Genomic DNA, 12,594 nt, shown 5'->3' with positions numbered 1-12,594 from the left:
CCTAAAATAGGAATGTATATTGTTATATTATAGTCGATTCAAATACAATAATGAATAATATTATTGATTATGTAGAAAAAAATTCAGTGTTAAAAAATACAAAGCATTATATACTATGCAATACTGCCTTAAAAATTGTTTTCAGAATAATTAAATTTTATAATATTTAAAATTACTTATGTTTCCGAGCACTAGGATTAGTCCTTTTTCGAAAATCCCTTCTATTTAAGTGGAATTCTACTGAAATAAATTTCATTTTCTGTATCTTTTGGAATCCCCAGAAAGTTTAAACGTTGACGAATGTTTCAATGAGAGTAAATTATAAATTTTCTTATAGCGTGTTTTTACAAGCTAAGAAGCGAAAGTGCACATACGTGGGCTGAGGCAATGAAGAAATTAAACTAATTTAATTATTGTCCTAACACAAAATTGATGTGCTTTTTTAAAAAATGTCATAAATCATTTTGATATATTTCGTAACTATTGGATAGCTGTTATCCTTATCATGTCGTTAAACCATTACGTTTTTTCTAACTTATTATAAAGTCAAGAAGTTATAAGAATTCAAGTGATTTATTGCATCGCTAACATAGATATTTATCAAGAGGACAATGGCAATAACATTAGAAGCATCTAATTCTGAATTCTATTTCATTTATGTCATATACACTACATATTCGCAACTTATGCAATACACTTTGTTTAAATAAAATTAACGCATAGATAACTTTTTTTATCGAATACTACCAGTGTTGCGTGCTTTACAATTTTTGCAATCCTATACCTAAATTTGAATTATAATAAAATTTCGAACCATCATTAATTGTCAAACATAGCGCAATAGAACGTATGATTCTTCCAGTAGAAAAATTTGGTAATTTTTTTGACGCAGGTGTGACACTGGTGTCCTTTTTTATATATTTTTCTCTGACGCTTTAATTAAAGGCAAAAATAATTTTGATATTTTTTAAATTTTGAAAAAAAGTCGTATAGTTAATAAAAAACTCTGTTGGATTGTCGGAATTATGTTTGTACTAAAATATAAAAAGTGGCTTGAAATTTCTTTTTTTCATTCATATTCAAAAATGTATCGACGATTAATTTTGTAAATAAAATTTCAAAGATGAATAAATGTTTCTCTTAGATCTAAATAACTGCAAATTTGAAAACGTATCGTTTGTAATTGAACCGTGCTTCGAAGATTTTGCCTTTAACGCAGAAGAAGACACTGGTGTCTCATGCTTTATTTCATAACCATAAATTATTAAAATTCTAATTATAATACTTTTCCCTTATTTTGAATAAAATTGATGCAAAATAATGAATTAAAAGTATGAAAAATATGTTTAATAAAAATTCCGCTTTAAAGAGTTTCTGAAAGAATGGGAAAATAAAACATATTTATTGTCTGAATTATTACTTAAAATTTGACATCTTATTATGAAACATATTATAAATATTTTTTTTATTGTTAGCGAATTTTAGATTTACTTCTTTTAATGCAGCAACTGGAATTTATTAAATAAATTTGAAACAGTTAATAACCTTTTTTATCACCGTCGATGATGAATTTTTAAATTAATTTTCACCTCTGCAACCTTAAAGTTTCGAAAATTATGTAACACAACAAAAATTTTTATTACTAGGTTTTAAATTAAATTAAAGTATATTTAAATTTAGTCATCATTCTGACTTACCCTCATTTAATGCTATGGTAGTTTGTCAAGCGTAGAATCGCGTATAATGCATACCCTGTTCCTTACTGGGAAATAAAGGCATCGATTAATTGGGGTGACTGCTGGGTCAAATTTAAGGTTGAATGTCAAGTTTGTCACATGATCATGAGTTATTTTTTTTCATTATCAAACATGACTATTTTTTACTCACTTGATGTGATTCATATTTCTCGAGATACTTCCATTTTAAACGTTTTTCATCCCATTTTCATATTGATATTACAGCACCATCTCATCTGTTAACCAAAATTCAAAAGAATCTGTAACTTGAATTGTGGTTTTTTTTTTCTTCCTCTGAAGCATCCATTTCCTAACACTCTCAAAAACTGGAGGCTCCTATTTAAGATTTTGCTATCTCCCCCACAAATGGCAGATTTTTTTTTTTTTTTGATATTAATGAAAATATTTCACACGCACTTTTTAAATTTTTGATCCCATTTCATTCTTTTTGGGCATCCTGTGTTAGCTAAACGAGTCTGAAAACGTGAATTGCCCTTATACCTTCATTAAACGACTTTTGAGTTGCGTTTTTTATTTTGGTGGCAAAGTGGCTATTTATTCCCTTTTTTTTCGATACTCTTGTGCTTAAACCTTGCATTTTTTTCTAACAAAATTCTTTTTTTACATGAACAGCATGCTTGGTTCAGTTTTTCCTTAGTTATACAAAAAAAAATGCATTTATTCTTTTCCGTTGAAACTATTTTCTTGCGAAAAGAAAAATTCTTTACTCGTATGAAAAATGTGTTGTTTTTAATAATAAAGCAGTAATGATCCAGCGTGCTTTGATTAAAGATTGCGTAAAAACGAAACCTTCATATGTTATAACATCAAACTCAAGTTTTCAGAAGGACAGAGGTTATTCTAGCCCAAATCTTAAAGATCCGAGATAAAGTATCTTCAGATGATCAAAAAATAAACAATAAAACTTTTTGTTACATAAATGGAAAGAAAAGAAAAGAATAAGCATTACTTTGGCTTCGACTATATTAAGCCTTGGATCGATATCACAAAATTTCACGAGTCTACTTAGATTCAACTACGAACTTTTTTTGAAGGAAATATATGATCAAAATGGTGTGGATATGCGGTAGAGCAGTATTTCACCATCCTTTCACAGCATTTTGCTCCTTGTCTTTTCAGCGGACATTTGCTCTCAGTATATATGCATTATAGAGGCTATGCAGAGAATAGATCCAAGGAGGCAGAAACTTAATTTTTTTTTTGTCTAGAATTATCCTCGCCTATATTTACATAAAAACTGAATATAAAGTATAGATTTAGATTTTTATTATAAAAATATTTTTCCGATTTTTTTTTTTTTTTTGACAAATGGATTTTCTAATTAGATTTTTTAATTAGGTATTTTAATCAAATAGATTTTTTAATTATATTTTCAGGAATCAAGCAGATTTTTTAATTTAATAGAATTTTTAATTAAAATAATATTTTTTAATCAAATCATTTTTTAATTCCCTTTTTTTATTAAATTTATTTTTTGTGATTTTTCAAATTGAATGGGTTTTTTAACTAAATAGATTTTTTTTTAATTAAATTTGATTTTTATGATTAAGTTGATTTTTTTTTATAGCTTCAGTGATTTTACTCAGTTCAGGGGCATCTGATCAAAAAGTTTGTCTCGGGCATCCACACATCTCTGCATACCACTGGTGTTGTATTTTACACTTATGCTTTATAAAAGTGTATGTTTACTACACACATTTAGTTAAATGCGCATGCTCAGCACACTTTTTTTTTAATTTTTTACAATTACACTTTTGTTCAAATTACATTATTATTACTCGGTAACTGTTCAACCAATTAGTTTTATATTTTATACTTAAGAACAACAAGCTATCTTTTTCAGTTAAATTTCTTTACTACAAGCTATAACATAATTATCAAATAATAGTTATAAATATTGTATAATATTTAATATTTATTAAGTTAGTGAAACATAAATCTCTCTACTCAAACCGTGAAAACGACAATCTAATGCTTGAAGCTACAATCATTTGTTCGAAACTTAAAAAGCTCTGGAACACAACTTTATTTTATTGATGATGGTTAACCAAATGTTTTTAAATAACCTAATTATTCAATAACTAATTTTATTAAAAATAATTATTGATTAGAAGCTATTAAGTTGCTTAAATTTATTACTTGAAGAAGAGAAATATTCGTAAACAGAAATATGAGAGCGAATTTTTGAATGGTATTTATTCGGAGATTGCACTTGGGGACATTGGTAAAATCTTTTACACTTAATGTGTAAAAAATTAATCAGAATTAAAAATTAAGTTTTAATAAAAATAATAAATCTTTTAAGAAAAATCTAATTACGTTTTATCATGATTTAATTAAAACAATAAGCATTTCTTTCAAAAAAATATTTATCAATAGTTATTTAACGTTTTTTAATTTAAAATGTATACTTTGTAAGGTTAAATAACTTATCGTGACGTAGTTTTTTTCATGGTTTAAAACTTTTCTACAATTATTAATTTATGTCATAAAATAGTAATTGATTATGAAAAATTTATTGCACACTGTTATTTTTTGAACCAACGAAAAAACTAATAGTCACTTTCAAACAAACTATTAGAAATAGATTTTCCCGATTACAAAGACTAATGTATTTAATGTTACTTAATAATAATAATACTTAATAATAATACTTATATTATTTCATACTAATAAGCCCAGTTCATTTTAATTTTTCAGCTAATATGCTTTCAAATCTGATGTTGAGGAATTTAATTTCTTAACTTAGTTAATAATTAGCAGCTGAAACTATTTAATAATTTGTTTAACATCATGATATCTTATTTGATAAAAGTTAAAATTCGATCATTCTATAGATATTAATTTACAACACTTCAGAACACTTGCAATAAAATTTCAAAATATGTTGAATAAAAAGTAATATGCCCCAATTAGAAAATTGAAACAATATTTTAATTTTTCCCGTACTTCTCTACTATTTGTTTTCTTTCGTACGAGCTAACATTATTCAAATTCTTTAATGATTATATTTCAACCTAAAAATTTCTCCTAGCATTTTAAAAAGTATTTTTTAAAAAAAACTGTGGTATGATGATCGCCTTATTTAAATTTTAACCCATTCAGTCTAATCTAGATAAAATTATAAATTTTCTGTCCTTTCACTGCTAGAAAAGGAAGGAAATTTGACAATCGAAATTATCAGATAAATGAAAAAGGTAGTTTTCAAATTACATATTAATTTCAAATTTAAAAAAGAAAAATTAAAAATTTAAGTCATGGCACTTTAAAAAAATTTTAATATTTTAATAAAACTGTGGGAACGAGGAATAGCGTTTCTACATTTTTACGGAACCAAAGACAACATCAAAACAATCAGAAGGTAAAAATAAACACTTTTATTTTCCGGGAAAATGATAGAGTCACAAAAGCTGCGTGACTAACTTAAAAACAAATTAAAATTCAAAATAGAGTATAACAGAGTAGTAGTAGTTTTGTGGTTTTACAGATGCATATATATACTGGAGAAAATGTGCGATGAATAATTATGACGTCAGTATCCTTCAGTCAGTTGCAGTTAATTTCTGACAGCAGAAAGAATATCAGGATGAGAGGTTGCAGGTTCGGTATTCCGATCCGCCGGTCTGATCTAGCGAACTCCACAAAACTATTTGTAAATCTTTATAATAACTTATAAAAATGCTCTTTTTTTTTGGTCTAAAGAGCATTGGTACGTACTGGTATAATTTGATTCATTATTATTTTCTTTCTTAAAACAAGGCCCCAAAATCCCTAAATAACTTTGGAATGATATACTTCTATATGTCATAAAAAGTTAGTTGTCGTATTACCGTTTCGAACATTTTCATCAATCAGAAAAGTAAATGGTATGATCATTAATAAACAAAGAAAATCCATCTTTGGGAATCATCAGCATTAAGCTAATAAGCGTTATAAATATATACACCTTCAAATTACTTATTTATCCCTTACTTATCGATATTTTCCAGTAATATTTATTCGAATCCCTTTTCAAAATTTTTCTCTGGTATAATTCTGTTTCATATTTTGATTATTATTCAAAATTAAAGATTTAAAACTTAAAGCGTTGTTCCTTTATTATGTTATAAAGTAATCCTATGATTAAATAAATAATCCTAAGAAACTGAAACGGTAAGATAAAAAATTCCTCATTAAGAAATTTGCTACAAAAATATATAAATAGGAAATAACAGTCGATATGTTTCAAGTGCTCAAAAGCACCCATTTTCAAGACTTGCCAAAGGTGAAAGAGAAGAAACAAAGCTGATTTAAACATAAAACATAGAATACCCATCGAAAAATGGAAAAGTAAAGAGAAGGAACAAATCTAGAAAATGGGTGCCTATCTTTGAGTGCTTGGAACTTGTTATTTCCTATTTATATTTCTTAAGGGGATGAAGTTCTCTCATCAGATAATAATCCTGTGGTATTAGCAATGTTTCACAGTAAACAGAAGATACTGCTTTGCATTCATGTAACGGTAATTACGCTATTAGTAAATATTTATTTCTAAAATGAATATATTATACAAAATTGTGTCCAATTAACGTATATAATAAAAATAATGAATACGAAATAACTGTTAAATATTGGTCATCAGTATTCACTCTTTGTACTGTTACTAAATGATCTCTTAACACTAGATTGCCTAAGGAAGTCATTTTTGACTGCTTTTAATTTCAATTAGAAAAACAATGATGTATATATTGACACAATTTCTTTGTGACTTTTTGTACCACATATAATTTTTTTTATTGTTAATATTTACTAATAACTTGTTATATAACTGTAAATAATGTAAAAAACTTTAAAAATTAACTTTAAACAAATTTATTTACGCATTCACAATCCAATCATTTTGACTGCTTTTGGGCAATGTAGGTATATACTAATTTTCCGTCTTTCTAGTGTTAAGTGAAGAAACATTTTACGATTTTTTGAGTAACTGAAAATTAAATAGGAGCTAAAAAATGTTAAGTTTGTCGATGAAATTGTAACCAAGTAAAATTATGTTATACCAATAGAAACGAGAAAATTAATCTATCTCCAATCTTTATTTATGAAATAAAAAAATATAATTTAGGATCTTCAAACAGAAAATTTTTAATTTTGATGCAACAATCTGTTTATTATATATGAACGAAAATGATCATGGGGAGGTTGTGAGTGAGGTAAGCAGAAGATGAAGCCCACTAAGAGATTTTCTTTTAATCCTTTCAAGAAACATATATCTAAAAATATGTAATGCTTAGTTTTTCTGGATTCTTAATGAAAAATGGTTTAGTAAATAAGATGCATCAGCCTAATCATGCTATGCTAACTTTAACATTAGCTAAACATGCTTGACCTTACTGATTTTATTGCGGGCTCATGCATAAGTACATTAATAAATGGAATATCATATTCAACCACGCCTCGTTGCTACAGAAATAAAACATGGGGAACCTGTTTTATTTATTCAATAAGTAAATATATTCCTACTGTTGCGTGCTGTACGAAATAAGTAATGAGTTCCTATTATTTCCTTAAAATTCATAAAACAAACACGCGCTACTTGACTAGTTACAATCACAACTAGATGTAAAAGGATAAATTTTAAGCTAATTGCTGATTTTTATAAAGAATTTAATTTAGTATGATTTCGGAAATATTGTGTTTATATCAAACTATTAAAGCTTAAAAATTATTTGTTTCGATTTTAAGCAAGCACTCTTTTCTTTTTTATGTTAAATTCAGCTTCCGAAATCAAATTACGTTTGAAGTTTTGGGTAATAATTTAACATTTTAAAAGCTAAGTAAAAATTTTCATAATAACTCATGACAGTTTCTTTTAATTGAATTTAAACAAAAAAATTTTAATGCTCATTCAAGATTTTACTATGCATATTCAAGATTTAAATACTATATTAAGTCTGTTAATTTCAGTATTTTGTCCTTATTAATAAGGCGTAAGAAAAGGTTTCAACGAGCAACATTTTAACCCTTTGTAACTCAACAACTCTGATTTAAGAAATATTTACGCGGATGTTAGAATACATCACATTAAGCGTGTAAAAAATAAAGAAAAAATCAAGACCTTAAAATTAAAAATTTATTGATAAAAAGCATTTGTTGAACATCTCCAATATCGCGAAAAATAGCACAAAAATTCCAATATATTTCAAACTTCATGTGAAAAATTTCGAAATTGTTGTTTTTAAGGTAACAAAGTCTCACACCACATCTTTCAATCCCTCCTTAGCCAAATATACAATCAAGGGGATTGTTGTAAAAAAATTGTATATCCTGCAATTATGTCGTGGAACAAATCTTGCTAAACGCATTAAAATATTGGTAGCTGCACCAAGACTTGGTTTCCCCGAGTTTGCAATATTTTCTTTACCTGAACTTGGTTTGATTTTATAGGTAAATCCAGCTCATTATAGGATTGAATTTTCATGTATGTTGCAGATATGTAACGCGGTGATACAAAGGGTTAAATAAGATGTTTCAACTCCTTCCAGCTTCCCCTCTTTTTTTATTTTATTTCATTTTATAAAATACAGCAGACACAATTTTTTATAAAATACAGCAGACGCAATTTGACTATCAATGTTCAACTCAGTAGACTTGCAATTTTGAACCTAATCGTGAGGACAAAGGATCTCCGGGATCAAGCATTGGAGCAAACTAGCCTATGTGGAGGATTTTTTGATGGAACTAACTCACATTTCTGTTATATGTATAAGAAAACCACGAAAACAATTTTTTTTAATGTTTAAACTTTATTGTACTTTATTGTAACTTTATTGTAGATTAGCCCAATAATTTCCATTTCACGATTTTAAAAAGTTTTTTTATATTAAATATTAACTTATTTGAAAACTATTTTACTGAAAACTTAGTTCAATTAGAAAAAAATTAAAAAGTAGTCAAAAGTAAAAATAATTCACTACGTTTTTGAGCACGTATTGTCAAAAAAGGAAAAAAAATTGTTGTAAGTCTAAAATCACGTGAGATTTCCCAAAAACGTGTTCTTACGTACAATTCCAAGGACTAAAATATTTTCTGGATTGAAGTTAATTAATTAATTAATGCTTAAAAATCTTCTTATGAATATTACAATACACTAATGTTGTTGAGTGAAACATGAAAAGAAAAAGCGATAGATATTCAGAAGAATGCTGGTTATCTACTTCGAATAATAAAAATTTTAAGAATATTTAAAAGAATTTCATGTCAAAATAAAAACTGATGTGGCTTTATTATGCATTTTTAGAACCATCTTTTAAAAACACTGTGACTAGATTTTAATTATTAAGTTGACATTTAGGTTTTTTGCATGTTGAGTGTTTCGCAATATCCGCTCTTAATATATCTGTTTAGAATATTTTTTTCGCATTTATAAAGCACATTAGCCTTTGCAAATTAATCATAAAAAGTGGGGGGAAATCTTTCTCGAAGTTTAACGAATCACTACTGAGGATTTAGAGGCTGAAAACTTCATAATCATGGTAATTGTTAGACTAACTTTTTTCAATGCAATCAAACTTGATTTATTGTTTTAAGTCCCGCAATAATAACTACAGATTCCCACTGATCATCGGCGAGCTTTTATTCCTAGACATAGCTCGAAATACGTGTTTGAAAAAGTGGACAAAGCTCGGAATGCGTGTTCAAGAAAATGGACATAGCTCGAAAAGCGTGTTCAAGAAATAGGACACAACTCGATATGCGTGTTTAAGGAAATGAACACAGCTCGAAATGCGTGTTTAGGAAAATGGACAGCTGGAAATGCGTGTTTAACTAAAATGAACATACCTATTATAGAAAATGAGCATAGCATTTTCTTCTATTTTTGAACTTCTTTTATGAGTTTTCTTCTTTTTCTTAAAAGCATAAGCTAATGAACCCAAACAAATTTATAATATGATATCGTGAATTTACGTAAATTCCTTGGAACAACAGTTGACTTTAAAAGTCAACAGTTGCATTCTCAAGGTCGTATAAATTTATAATAATGGTAGAAAATTTACGTACTCACTTTATCGTTTAGAGTTCTGAATTCAAAGTATTAATAGAAAAGTTACATTTGTAAACATCTAACCACTTCGACCCTAAGGCCCAGGACTTTGCCAGCAATGATTATATATAGTGTTTACATTATGAGAGAAAAAGTAAGCACGAAAATCATTTTTTAATTGTTAAATTTGTAATTCAGAATGGAAAGGCGGGTATTTTTCTGTGTTCATTTTCTTAAACACGCATTTTTAACTTGGTCTATTTTCTAAAACACGCATTTCGAGCTGTGTCCAATATCCATTTTCTTTAACACGGATTTTGAGATGTGTCTATTTTGCATTTTAAGCTGCGCCCATTTTCTTAAACACGCATTTCGAGCTGCGTTTAGAAGTCTCATCGACGAGATTTTGATAGCGTTTTTTCTTTTTTCTTCTTTTGAATGTTAATTTGAGACTCTTAATATTCATAAATTTTTTTATTTAATTTTCAAATGGATTCTAAAAATATATATTAAGTCCTTACGGAGCACTCTACGTTAGCAAATCGGTAGAACACTAGAAATACTTATACAAAAATTCAATATGATTCGGTTACACTTTGAAAAATCTTTCTTTAGGAAATGATATTTTTTCCCCTTTTTATTTCAAAACCTTTTCTTACAATAAATAAAATTGACTCATATAACAAAATAATTAATTTCAGAAAAAATACAGTGCTTTTTAAACTAAGCTTATCAGAAAGTAAGTATAATAATAAATAAATAATTTTGCTTTCAATTAGAACTAAGCATTGTTTTTATTCAAGTGGATTATACCTTTCTCAATATCTTATTTTTTTACAAAATAGTAACGATTTGATACATAATTTTACTTTCTAAGATAAAAATAAGTAGCATACGAGTATACTGTTGATTTTATTTTCGCTCGAAATAGAAGCACTTTGTATTACAGTAAGTATTAATCAATAATAAAGGAAGACTATTCTTGATCTATTTATGGAAACCATAAAAATAATTAGAGACTCCTAATACATATTTTTTTATTTATCAGAAAACCCGAAAAAAGTTCTAGTTAGGGAGCAGTAAACTAAATTAAACCTAAAAATTCTAAAAGAAACTAAAATAATAAATAAAAATACAAATAAAAATAGATGCTTTGAAAAAAAAACTAAGCACAATTTTAAAGAAATAACTATCAATAATCATTTCAAAGAACAAGTTATTTAGTTTTCAATTTTTAAATTCTATCACATCTGAGATTTTCTTCTGTGAATTCATCCACGACACTTTTATTCTTATGTTTTTTTAAGCAGAAAAGAATATAATTGAAATTATTTATTTGGCTTATTCCGTCTTATTCTTTTCAATACCCGATCGTCAATGCGTCTAAATGCCACTACTATCTTCTTGTATTTGGAATTAATTCAATTATGCATAGAAGATGTTCCGCGATCACACTGAAAATCAAAAACATATGCCTATTAGAGCTCGTAAATAATAAATATTTAAGCGAAAGGAAACAAAAATGCTATCAAAATATGTTAAATCCCAGTGAGAAAAACATTAAAACCAATATCATTACGTAATGAAAACTTTGAATTGCTTTTTTCATAATCGCCTATCATCTTCTCTTTGTTTCTTCCGGTAATCAAACAAGTTTCGATAGTTACGAATTCTTCTTTCTCAGTAATGATGCGTTACATTTTGACTGTGTATTTGTTTTTTTCAGTAAAAAATAGTTTGTAAACCCTTAATGTAATTCCCTTTCTTACTTCAATTTTTTTATAAGGATTCTAAAAATATACATTAAGATTACTCATTATGAGTCACCTTGTCATATATGGAAGAAATTTTTATTTGTAGTATTTTATTTAGTGCATTAGAAAAACGATGCTTTTCCAAACCAAGGTATAGTTTTTCCACAAAAGAACAGAAAACAATGCTTGGCTTATTACCAAAAGCTGCATCAAGAGATGAGACGTAACAGTTAAAATATTAAGTGTCATGTCACAGCTTATACAATGAGAGATATCTGCTACGAAGCTCTATTTCAAAGCTACACATCACAGCCTCATAAAATTTCGTTAGGTGATTCTTCTCTATCCTGAAGAGCTATCAAGTTTAAAGAGGTATATCAGTAACAGTTGTAGCATTTGTCAGATCAAACTATAAAACAGGTCCAATATCAGCTTTCTCTGTGGCTAAAATGCATTTTAGTAACAATTTTTTTTCAGACACTTTTACTCACCGAAATTTGCAAATGATGCGCTGTTTCCGATGTATTTTTTCACGGTAAATAAAATGAGACCAATCCCGAGACGCTCGGGCTGATAATTTAGATATTATAAGGATTTTATTACAAAAAGTGCAATTTTGTACTTGTACTTATTCACGTATTTGACTTTGCTATCGGAACAAGTAAGGTAGTGTTTCTTTAATATTTCTTTTTACGCTTAATTGAGTGAGACTATTCACGAGTCAATTAGAATGGATAGTTTAAAAGTTGCGAATATTTTCATGCATGAAAAGTAATGTATTTAACTTGTACTTATGTGTACCCTTTTTACACTACTGGTCATTAAAATTGCTGCACCAGGAAGGCGACACGCCACGAACATGAAATTTGCAGGACGGATAAAGCATGTTGTGGTCAGTAAGTGATTAGTTTATCAGTCCATTCATGCAAAGCAGGCTGCGGTAGCGACACCTACGTGTATAAAAGGAGAGATTTGACTGTAAGTTTCTCATACAGAAATATGAATTTGAGCGTTGTTCTTGGGTAAAAAAGTTTTTGCTATGCCTCGTGTAAGAAGGAGA

General features: G+C 27.7%; 1 protein-coding gene across 4 annotated transcripts in view; it reads left to right on the top strand.

The window, feature by feature from the left end:
- The window catches only part of LOC107451315 (uncharacterized), a 39,689-nt gene that overhangs the window by 14,370 nt on the left and 12,725 nt on the right, over positions 1–12,594 (top strand). The window lies entirely within an intron of this gene.

This window comes from Parasteatoda tepidariorum, chromosome 8, assembly GCF_982258835.1.
Source record: "Parasteatoda tepidariorum strain Cologne lab strain chromosome 8, Ptep-v5.0, whole genome shotgun sequence".
In the NCBI taxonomy this organism is placed as follows: Eukaryota; Metazoa; Arthropoda; class Arachnida; order Araneae; family Theridiidae; genus Parasteatoda; species Parasteatoda tepidariorum.
This window is presented reverse-complemented; position numbering and strand designations above follow the sequence as displayed.